We start from the raw sequence: 12,038 nt of genomic DNA on the forward strand, positions 1-12,038 counted from the left end.
TCTGGAGCTGCCAGTAAAAAAGATGCAGCTGACTCCTCTGAAGTCACCCCAGTGTGAGGGGGACAGAAGCCCTGGCCTCTCTCTCTTTCACCCTTCTGTCTCCTGCCAGTGGCCTTCATTGTTTCAGCCCTGCCTACAGCCAGCTGGCATGGAAGCCTGGGAATGCAAGCTGCAGGGGTCAGTCCACCTACAAGGCAGAACAGAACAGCAATAGTTAAGGAGATGCCCCGAGGTGGCCGCTGTTTATCAACCAAAGACTTCCTAGATAACTGCCTAGTTAGGCAAAGAAAACTTTATTACTTACTGTGATAAAGTTTAAAAAAAGCACTTCTTGGAAATTTCCAGGTGGTCCAGTGGTTGGAACTTGGTACTTTCACTGCTGGATCCTGGGTTCAGTTCTTGGTTGGGGAGCTAAAATCCTGCAAGCCACGTGGGGTGGCACCTGTACCCCAAAAGCATCTCTCCAGACTGTTAGTAGTATCCCAGAAAAGGGAGGTCAGGGATGGATATTTAGAATTTTAGGGCCCAGGCCCCAGTAGCTTAAGGTGATTCTTTCACTTTGTGGATCATGTAGATAGCAAAGTGAGGGGCTTGTGGGGAATCTGGATCCCCAGTTATCTTATAAGTGAGTTTTGAGGCCAAGTGAGCCATCTCTTGCTCTGAAAAGGGGCCTCTTTGCCCAGGTTAGCAATAGATGGTTTCCATAAATCAGTTTCCAGGAATCTCCTAGCCAAACAATGAAGTTACATATTATTTTGTAGTTTTATCTTCCTGGATGGGAATCTCCTGAAACAGATGGTAAAGCCATTTTGATATAGATGATCTCTTATTCGTCTCGTTGCTTAAGCTTTGGGATTCCTGAGGGTCTCAGTTCTTAGGACAAAAGGGACAGAAACTGCCACTCCCCATCGGTAAGATAGATTCTAGGCTTCAGTCATCTCTGGGGTTGAAGCTAAATCAGTGCAGCCTCACGCGTGTATGTTCTAGTGAGTGGTTGATATGAAGACATTAGAATAACTTCTGGTGTGCTTGGAGGAGAAACAGCTACTTCTGAGCCAAATCACAGATACCCAGGAGTCCGCTTTCCGAAATGGGTTGTCATCAGTGCTAACAGCTCTGTGGGGAGACTGCAGGATGAAGCTTTAGGTTATTGCTCTGTGTGTGTGTGTGTGTGTGTGTGTTTGTCTCTGTGTGTGTGTGTGTGTGTGTGTGTGTGTGTGGTTAACAGGTAGAATTAGGCTGCTGTTCTTCAGTAGAGGTGCCTGCTGTTTAGCCACTATTTATTTGCAGGCTGACCGTGGGAGGCAGATGAATGACACTCCCTGACCTTATTTGTCCTGAGTGTTTCAGGATGCTTCTTAGCTGAGCCAATGGGGCATGTGCCCCCTCTCTGCTCTCAAGTGCCTTGTAGAATCAGCTATTGATCAGCTGGGTTCCTGGATCTGACACGTGTGGAGGAAATGGCTGGGGTTGAGGAAAGGTCACAGCATTGCTCTGTAATTCGTCTCGCTCGTGTGTGCTTGTGCAAATGTGTGTGCACCGTAGCGAACATTCTTCTTCTCTTGGTCTCAGCTCTGGACGGTAGTGGTAGTTTCCTGTTGTTCTTCCTGTTCACGGGCAGAAGGGGGTTGTTTCTTCATAAAGATACTCCACTTTCTGGAGTGGGGAGGAGGTTCATACCTATTGATGTGGACAGAAAGTGTGCTTGCACACCCAGTCTTCATTCCACTTTTTACAGCATCATCTGTTTTCCTTTCGGGGGAAATCACCCCATCCCATGAAGCTGAAACTGAAGCTCCAATACTTTGCCCACCTGATGCGTAGAGCCGATTCATTAGAAAAGTCCCTGATGCTGGAAAAGATTGAAGGCAGAGGAGAAGGGGATAACAGAGGATGAGATGGTTGAATGGCATCACTGACTCAATGGACATGAGTTTGAGCAAGCTCCAGGAGACAGTGAAGGACAGGGAAGCCTGGCATGCTGCAGTCCATGGGGTCTCAAAGAGTCACACTACTGAGCGACTGAACGACAAAACTCCATCCCTAGTATCAGTTCATAGAGTGAGCCTTGTTCCAGAGGTGGGTACATGGACCAGGAATGAGGCAGTCACCACATTCCATCCATCCAACCACGGTGATTGAGCAGGGGCTTGGTACCTGATTCAATTTCAGTAAAGGAGAGACAGGTTCATTTCATAGCTTTTGGTGGAAACATCAGAAAAACATAAGGTCACATTTGAAACTGTGCATCTCAGATTGGAACTTAACCCATGTGCTTGGGACTCAAACCCAGCCAAAACCCATGGTCTTTTTTTTTTTTTTAATAGTTTGGCTATTTAGAAAAATATTTATTTTTGGCTGTGCTGGGTCTTTATTGCTGTGCAAGCTCTTCTCTAGTTGCAGGAAGTGGGGACTTCTCTCTAGTTGCAGTGCGCAAGCTTCTCATTGTGGTAGCTTCTTTTGTTGCAGAGCACGGGCTAAAGGGTATGTGGGCTTAGTATTTGGGGCTCCCTGGACCTAGAGCACAGGCTCAATAGCTGTGACTCACGGGCCTAGATGCTTCTAAGCATGTGGGATCTCTCCAGATCAAGGATCAAACCCGTGTCTTGCATTGGCAGGTGGATTCTTTACCTCTGAGTCACCAGGAAGCCCCAGCTCATGGTCTTTTAACTGAGATCACACACCTGTTTTCAGGACTTAATGGAGCTAAGGTTATCAATGTCTCATCAGGGAAAGAATTCAGTGAGAGACAAAGTGATAGGTAAGAAATAGATTTATTTAGAGGGAAACGCATTCCACAGACAGAGTGTGGGCCATCTGAGAAGACAGGAACAGCTTTGAATTATGGCATGGTTAGTTTTTATGCGCTGGGTAATTTCATAGACTATTGAGTGGGAGGGTTATTCCAACTATTTTGGGGAGGAGGTGAGAATTTTCAGGAACGGGGCCACTGCCTACTCTTTTTGTTATTGTTGTTCAGTTGCTCAGTCATGTCTGACTCTTTGCAACCCCATGGACTGCAGCATGCCAGGCTTCCCTGTCCTTCACCGTCTCCTGGAGCTTGCTCAGACTCATGTCCATTGAGTCGGTGATGCCATCCAACCATCTTGTCCTCTGTCATACCTTTCGCCTCCTGCCTTCTATCTTTCCCAACATCAGGGTCTTTTCCAAGGAGTCAGCTTTTTGCATCAGGTGGCCAAAGTATTGGAGCTTCAACTTTAGCATCGGTTCTTCCAATGAATATTCAGGGTCGCTTTCCTTTAGGATTGTGTGGTTGGATCTCGTTGCAGTCCAAGGGACTCTCAAGAGTCTTCTCCAACACCATAGTTCATAAGCATCAATTCTTTGGCTCTCAGCCTTCTTTATGGTCCAACTCTCACATCCATAGGTGACTACTGGAAAAACCATAGCTTTGACCATATGGACCTTTGTCTGCAAAGTGATGTCTCTGCTTTTTAATATGTTGTCTAGGTTTTTTCATAGCTTTTCTTCCAAGGAGCAAGCATCTTTTAATTTCATGGCTGCAGTCATCACCTGTAGTGATTTTGGAGCCCAAGAAAATAAAGTCTGTCACTGTTTCCATTGTTTCCCCATCTATTTGCCATGAGGTGATGGGATCGGATGCCATGATCTTTATTTTCTTAATGTTGAGCTTTAGGCCAGCTTTTTCACTCTCCTCTTTCACCTTCATTAAGAGGCTCCTTACTTCCTCTTTGCTTTCTACCATAAGGATGGTGTTACCTGCATATTTGAGGTTATTGATATTTCTCCCTGCAATCTTGATTCCAGCTTGTGCTTCATCCAGCCCAGCATTTCACATGAGGTACTCTGCATATAAGTTAAATAAGTAGAGTGACAATATACAGCCTTGATGTACTCCTTTCCCAGTTTTGAACCAGTCTGTTGTTCCATGTCCGATTCTAACTGTTGCTTCTTGACCTGTGTACGGATTTCTCAGGAGGCAGGTCAGGTGGTCTGGTATTCCCATTTCTTGAAGAATTTTCCACAGTTTGCTGTGATCCACACAGTCAAGGCTTTAGCATAGTCAGTGAAGCAGAAGTAGATATTTTTCTGAAATTCTCTTGCTTTATCGATGATTCATTGGATATTGGCAATTTGCTCTCTGGTTCCTCTCCCTTTTCTAAATCCAGCCTACTCTCTAGTCTTTATGATTGGCCTTAGAACTGTCATGATGCCTGTGGGTATGTCATTTAGCTTACTGATGTGCTACAGTGAGAGTACACTGAGACTCAAGGTCTAGTGGACGTCAGCTCATCTGCCATCTTGGACTTGTTTGGTTCTAATCAGTTCATGTTGCTTCCTTGGGCTTTGTCATTCTTTTAAATGTTGTGTCCTACCCCATTTCCCATTATGTGGGGATGCACTGGCAGTAAGGATGATGTGAGCAGGGGCTGTTGGGGGCCACTTCACAGAGCCCAAGAATGAAGCCAACACAAAGACACAGAGAGAAGGCAAGCATGATGGTGTTAGTTGAGGCTTGATCCAGCCATGCCTGAATCCCCCAGCTTGACTCCAGAGCTGTTCAGTTACATAAGTTAATAAAATCTCTCTCTTTTTTTCCTTTAAGCTAATTTAAGTTTGTATCATTTGTTGCTAAAAGAGGCCTGACAGATATACTCATGGAGGGAGTACAGCCATAGTCATGGAGACAGCTGGGAGAAATGCCAGTCATCACATCATCCCCAGCCGTTTTTCCTACTGAATCTCAAAACAAACTTCTAAGTGAGAGTTCTTGCTGAGTTGGAAATAATGATTTGATGAGGATGCTTAGGGCTTAGTATAAATCACCAAACAGTTGTATTTGGAATAGAATGAACACTTCTGGGCTCTCATCTTGCCCTTTTAGTTCTGAAAATTCATGTACAGCATGAGGGACACCACTTACCAATGCTGAGAGCATTGCTGCAGAAGGACTTGCAAAGCTCTTGGTAAATAATGAATGAGTGCATATAGGAAGGTTGATTAATTTGGAAATCTCCAGACCAGAGTTGACAAAATGGCAGCCGATACGTCAGACATTGCCTATGGACATGTGATGGATCAATAGATGTTGTTTTCTTAATTAAATTGTCAACATTTTCAAATCAGGAGAATTCATGTGCCGTTGGGTTTCTGGTGACTTTGAAAGTCTTAAGTCCCGGTGGAGCTGGTATTGCCATGGTCCCCTCTCAGTGGAGGTTGAAAGGCTGCTTCCTCCTTTGATGATGCGTGCACACCTCTGTTTGCCTCATACACCCCACGAAGCCAGTCTCACTCATTTTGTTATCTGTTTCACCCCTGAACTGCACTCCAGGCCTTTGAGTTGTCAGGATGGCAGTATCTCTCTTCTGAGCTGTGCCTGCTTGATGTCCTTCTGTCTCCCCTTTAACACTGTTCTTATATATTATATGTATGTTAAAAAATATATGTTACATATATGTTAACATCTTTATTGAATTTGTTATAATACTGCTTCTGCTTTATTTTCTGGTTTCCCCTGCATTGGAAGACAAAGTCTTGACCACTGGATGACTAGGGAAGTCCCTTAACACTGTCTTAATTTGAACCTACAAGGCCTTTCTGGAGAAGGCAATGGCACCCCACTCCAGCACTCTTGCCTGGAAAATCCCATGGACGGAGGAGCCTGGTGGGCTGGAGTCCATGGGGTCGCTAAGAGTCAGACATGACTGAGCAACTTCACTTTCACTTTTCACTTTCATGCATTGGAGAAGGAAATGGCAACTGACTCCAGTGTTCTTGCCTGGAGAATCCCAGGGACAGTGGAGCCTGGTGGGCTGCTGTCTATGGGGTTGCACAGAGTCTGACATGACTGATGTGACTTAGCAGCAGCACAAGGCCTTTCTAAGTGTGAGTCAGGACAGCATCATTTCATGAGTTTTTGAGTCTGGTATTACATTTAAGAAGAATATGGAAGAGGACCAGAAATGAAAGACGTGCCCAAATTCTATTATGCATTTACATTTACATCTAATAATTAATGGTTCTCTTGATGCTGAAAACTCAGCTTCTATGCACTGGTGCCTAATTGAATCTCAGAGAGAGTTATGGGTAAAGTAGGAAAGAAAAACTTTATTGCTTTGTCAGGCAAATGAGGACACAGCGGGCTCCTGCCTTTCAAAAGTGTATCCCATCCTGGGAGGATTTGTTGAGGAGTTCTCCAGCAATGGTTCAAGGGTGGGGTTGCTGACAAGGATCAGGGTGTGTGTGGGCAGGGCCTGCACCCCTTTATTCTGACCTCAGGTGGTCTCCTGATAAACTTTTCTGGTTCCCAAGGCTATCAAATTATGACCTTCTCTCTGGAATGAAGAATGCTAATATCTTCCATTTGTTGGGGGAATTAGCTCTGTAAAAGGACTCAAAGATGTTGTTACATGTGTCCCTTGACGTGGAATCGGGGCCCTGCCCCAAGGCTGCACTATTGTTTCTTGACTGTTCCTCCCTTGTCTTATTAGAAGGACTGATGCTGAAGCTCCAATGCTTTGGCCACCTGATGCAAAGAGCCAACTCATTGGAAAAGACCCTGATGCTGGGAAAGATTGAAGACAGGAGGAGAAGGGGGTGACCGAGGATGAGATGGTTGGATGACATCACTCACTCAGTGGACATCTGTCTGAGTAAACTCTGGGAGATAGTGAAAGACAGGGAATCCTGGTGTGCTGCAGTCCATGGGGTCGCAAAGAGTCAGACACGACTGAGAGACTGAACAACAGTCCCTTCCCTGATTAGTAACTGTTTAAAAGGCTTCCATGCTTAGGAGCCCCACAGGGTCCTGCTTGGTGCACTCACATATACACATATAAACATAATGTGCCTTGGGGACTACCCTGGTGGTCCAGTGGCTAAGACTCCATGCTTTCAGTGCAGGGGGCCTAGGTTTGATCTCTGGTCAGGGAACTAGATCCCACATGCTGAGACTAAAGACCCCCACATGCCACAGTGAAGACTGAAGATCTCATGAGTGGCAGCTAAGACCTGGTGCAGCTAAATGAATAAATGAATAAATACTTTTTAAAAAACCCACATACTATACCTTTCAGGTCTCATTTGTAAGCAATATTAAATGTTTATTTTCCTAGTAAGTCCTTTGGGAATGGAGTTCAGGCCAAATAGCTATCTTGGTGCTTTCTCTGCTATGAGTTTGTTCATTCATTCAATATTTGATGAGTGCCTACCCGTACAGGGTGGTGAACAGGACAGAAGTGTCTGCCTGCATGGAGCTTATGTTCTAATGAGGAGGCTGACAATAAAAAAAAGTGGCATGGAGTAATTTCAGAAATGCTGTATGCTAGGAAGCAAATAATACAGAGTGAGTCAAGAGTGAGGAGGGCCAGTCTGTGGATGAGGTGGTCAGGTATGTCCCCACAGAGGTGATATTTAAGTAGAGACCTGTTATGTTTGTGTCTCCCCCAGATTCCTATCTTGAAACCTTACCCCCAAATGTGATGGTCTTAAGAAATGGAGCCTTTGGGAGGTGGTTAGGATTAGGTGAGGTTGTGAAGCTTGGGCCCTTGAAGATAGGATTAGAGCCTTTACCAGTGACAGAGGGCTGGCATCCTGCCTTTGCACTCCACAGTGGAGGATACAGTGAAAGAATGGTCCCCTGCAACTTGGAAGGAAGAACGTCTTCCCCAAAATGGACCATGCTGGTGCCCTGATCTTGGGTTGCAGGAAAGAGGGGGCGGGAGGCGGGTAGTGCCAGGGGATGATCACATCCCAGGTCATGGCTGAGTCCCTGGAATGGCCACCAAATGTAGGTTCTTGGCTTCATGCAGGTAAGAATTCAAGAGTGAGCCATGGTAATGTGAAAGAAGATTTATTCAAGGAGGTAACACACTCCTGGATGGAAGTGTGGCCCATCTGGGAAGGCAAGAGAGGCCCCAGGGTATAGGGTTGTCAGGTTTTATGGGCTGGGGCTTCCCGGGTGGCTCAGCTGGTACAGAATCCACCTGCAATGTGGGAGACCTGGGTTCGATCCCTGGGTTGGGAAGATTCCCTGGAGAAGGGAAAGGCTACTCATTCCAGTATTCTGGCCTGGAGAATTCCATGCACTGTATAGTCCATGGGATCGCAAAGAGTCGGACACAACTGAGCGACTTTCACTTTCACAATCTCATAGGCTAATGAGAGGGAGGAATATTCCAGCTATTATGGGGAAGGAGTGGGAATTTCCAGGAATTGGGCCACTGCCCTCTTTCCCTTTGTCCCCCTTAGAACTGTCATGGATTCTGTGGATGCGTCATTTATCTTGCTGATATGTTACAATGGAAGTCAGCTAGTCGCCATCTTGGATCTATTTGGTTCTAATCAGTTTTTGTACTGTCCTTGGGCAAAAGCTAAAGTTCCTGCCCAGTCCCCTTCCTGTCTCACTTGGACTTTGACCTCCAGAACTATAAGGACTACATTTATGTTCTTTCTAAGCCATCCCATCTATGGCACTTTGTCATGGCTGCCTGAACTGGTTAAGCCAAGACCTGAGGCCCTTGTGAGGATATCTGGAAGTGAAAGAAAGTGAAATTCACTTCATCATGTCCGATTCTTTGAGACCCCATAGACTATACAATCCATGGAATTCTCCAGGCCAGAATACTGGAGTGGGTAGCCTTTCCTTTCTCCAGAGGATCTTCCCAACTCAGGGATTAAGCCCAGGTCTCCCACATTGCAGGTGGATTCTTTACCATCTGAGTCACAAGGAAAGGCCAAGAATACTGGGTGGGTAGTCTATCCCTTCTTCAGCATATTTTCCTGACCCAGAAATGGAACATGGGTCTCCTGCATTGCAGGCGGATTCTTTACCAACTGAGCCAGAACTTCTTAGAGTCCTAGTGAAGGCAGGCCCTAAAGTGTGAGTAAACTCGATGTGCTAAGCCAGGTTCAGCAAAATAGCATGTTTTTGAGACTGTGGGCCCTACGATCTCTGTCATAACTAGCCATCTCTGTTGCAATGCGAAAGCAGCCAGACATTATGTAAACAAAATGTCCCTGCCTCTGTTCCAATAAAACTTTATTTATAATCTCTAGCATTGGAATTTCGTATACTTTTCACATACCAGGTAATATTCTCCACACCCCGCCCCCCCTTTTTTTTGAACCATTTTAAAACATGAAGACCATTTTCACTTTCCAGCTGTATGGAAACAGCAGTCTGGATTTGATCCAAGAGCCCTGATTTTCTGACCCCTGTTGTAAGCAGGTTGCTGGGGGTGGTATGTAGCCAATACAGAGAACAGTAGGAAGTGCAATCTGAGATGCAGGTTGAAAACAGTTCACAGAGGGTAAATCAATGGGCAGTCGATGCGAGTTTTTAAACATTTTATTTTATATTGGAGTATATCTGATGAACTGTGTTGTAGTAGTTTCATTTGGACAGCAAAGGTACTCAGGCATACATATACCTGTATCCATTATCCCTCAAGCTCCTTTTTGAGAAGTTTTCAAAAAATAGAAAGACATGATCCAATTTACATTTTTCAAAAAGTTTACCATCTCCTTAACTTCTAATTTCTTCCTAGAATACTTTTCTCTCTCAAATTATATGAAATTTATCCTCAAAAAGAACCTGTTTTTTTTTTTTCTACCCACAAAGATGAAAACAAGGGTATGTTTCTGCTTTTGTGAAATCAGATCTTTGTGAGTTTAAGTGTTGGTGGATTTGATTGTCTGTAATTTATCTGCTCCTTGAGTCTGTAAAAGCGCTGATTTGAAACAAGGTACTTGCCTAGTAGCTCAGATGGTAAGGAATCTGCCTGCAGTTCAGGAGACCTGGGTTCGATGCCTGGATCAGAAGATCTCCTGGAGAAGGGAATGGCAACCCACTCCAGTATTCTTGCCTGGAAAACCCCATGGACAGAGAAGCCTGGGGCGCTACAGTCCGTGGGGTCACAAATAGTGGGACACGACTAAACAACTAACAGTTTGACTTTCAGAGCATCTTAAGGACCTGCTACTGCTAAGTTGCTTCAGTCGTGTCCAGCTCTGTGTGACCCCATAGACGGCAGCCCACCAGGCTCCCCCGTCCCTGGGATTCTCCAGGCAAGAACACTGGAGTGGGTTGCCATTTCCTTCTCCAAAGCATGAAAATGAAAAGTGAAAGTGAAGTCGCTTAGTCAAGTCCAACTCCTAGCGACCCCAGGGACTGCAGCCCACCAGGCTCCTCCGTCCATGGATTTTCCAGGCAAGAGTACTGGAGTGGGGTGCCATTGTCTTCTCCGCTTAAGGAGCTAGCTACATCTTTCTTTGTGCAAGGGGTTCACATTGGTTTAGAGTCTCACCATCGGAATAGTTCAGCAAAGAGCTGGGCTTTTAAAAATTCTTTTGTTGAAACTTCCTGCTGCTTTTAACAAATCAGCTTAAATTCCTATTGTTTGTTTTTATAATCAAGTAGGCGACAGCAGTCTGGTTCTCTTTTAATTGTCTTCATTTCTGCCCTTATTGGAGTTGCAGTAAATCAGTGAAATGGTGTGATAATGACAATCACAACAGCTTTTTTCCCTCTTGGCATGCAGGGCTCCTTTCCATTTTGTTAATCACAATCAGAATAGTGCATCTGCTCAGAGGGCCCCTCTCCTATCAGATCTTAGAAGGAGAGACAAAGAAATTTGAAGATAAATAGTCTTTGTTGCATGAATTTGATACAGTGAATTAAAGGAAAAATAACTGTCTGAACTATTCAATCAAAATATTGCCTCCTTTACAACAATTGTAGTACAAGAATTTTTAAGAGTTTCTCCGACTTTCTTTTTGTAATAGTGATCAGAGGCCAGATCTGGCTCTGACTGGCTTAGGGTCTTCCCACACGACAAGAGGAAGATTTAAGTATTCCCAGTAGAGCTTGCCTACTCTGTTCTGCAAGAAGAAACCTTTGCCTCTGTGGAGTATGCTTTCTGATGTTTATTGAAAGGCACTATGCAAGCATGGACAGTCAATATCCCATTAAGCATTTAACCCAGAAACTTGTGTTTAAAGTTACACCCTATAGACATAGAGGTATCTGAGAATGCTGCATGAAGAACTGTAGCTGAAATTCAGCCTCTGTACCCAGTTAAATCTGGGAGACAGAGTTTCAGTAAAGTAGAAAAGAATAGCTTTAATACTTTGCCAGGCAAAGGGGGTCAGCGTGGGCTGATGCCCTCAAAACTGTGTGTCCTGCCCTGGATGAGGTAGTGAAGGGTTTTACATAAATGGTTCAAAGAGGAAGGCATGATCAGCTCATGGACACTCTTCTGATTGGTTGGTGGTGAGGTAATCAGGAGTCAGCCTCAACAACCTTCTGGTTCCAACAGGTCTGGGGTCTACGTGCTGGTGAGCAGCTTACAATTAACTACTTCCACCTGGGAGGGGTTTCAGTATCTGCAGAATAGCTCAAAGATACTGTTCTGTGTATCCCTTAACGACTGGAAAAGGTCAGTTTCCATTCCAATCCCAAAGAAAGGTAATGCCAAAGAGTTTTCAAACTACTGTACAACTGCACTTATCTCACATGCTAGCAAAGAAATGCTCAAAATTTTCCAAGCCAGGCTTCAACAGTATGTGAACCATGAATTTCTAGATGTTCAAGCTGGATTTAGAAAAGGCAGAGGAACCAGAGATCAAATTGCCAACATCCACAAGATCATCAAAAAAGCAAAAGAGTTCCAGAGAAACATCTACTTCTGCTTTATTGACTATGCCAAAGTCTTTGACTATGTGGATCACAATCAACTGTGGAAAATTCTTCAAGAAATGGGAATACCAGACCACCATGAGAAATCTGTATGCAGGTCAAAAAGCAACAGTTAGAACTGGATATGGAACAACAGACTGGTTCCAAATCAGGAAAGGAGTACGTCAATGTTGTATATTGTCACCCTGCTTAGTTAGCTTATATGCAGAGTACATCATGTGAAATGCTGCGCTGGATGAAGCACAAGCTGGAATCAAGATTCCTGGGAGATAAATCAGTAACCTCAGATATGCAGATGGCAGCAAGCGAAGAACTAAAGAGCCTCTTGATGAAAGTGAAAGAGGAGAGTGAAAAAGTT

The 12,038-nt window shown here is 44.6% G+C and overlaps 1 protein-coding gene across 1 annotated transcript in view; it reads left to right on the forward strand.

The window, feature by feature from the left end:
- TMEM132D (transmembrane protein 132D) overlaps positions 1–12,038 on the forward strand; it is an 893,199-nt gene that overhangs the window by 29,860 nt on the left and 851,301 nt on the right. The window lies entirely within an intron of this gene.

Source organism: Bos taurus, chromosome 17 (genome assembly GCF_002263795.3).
Source record: "Bos taurus isolate L1 Dominette 01449 registration number 42190680 breed Hereford chromosome 17, ARS-UCD2.0, whole genome shotgun sequence".
Taxonomy (NCBI): domain Eukaryota; kingdom Metazoa; phylum Chordata; class Mammalia; order Artiodactyla; family Bovidae; genus Bos; species Bos taurus.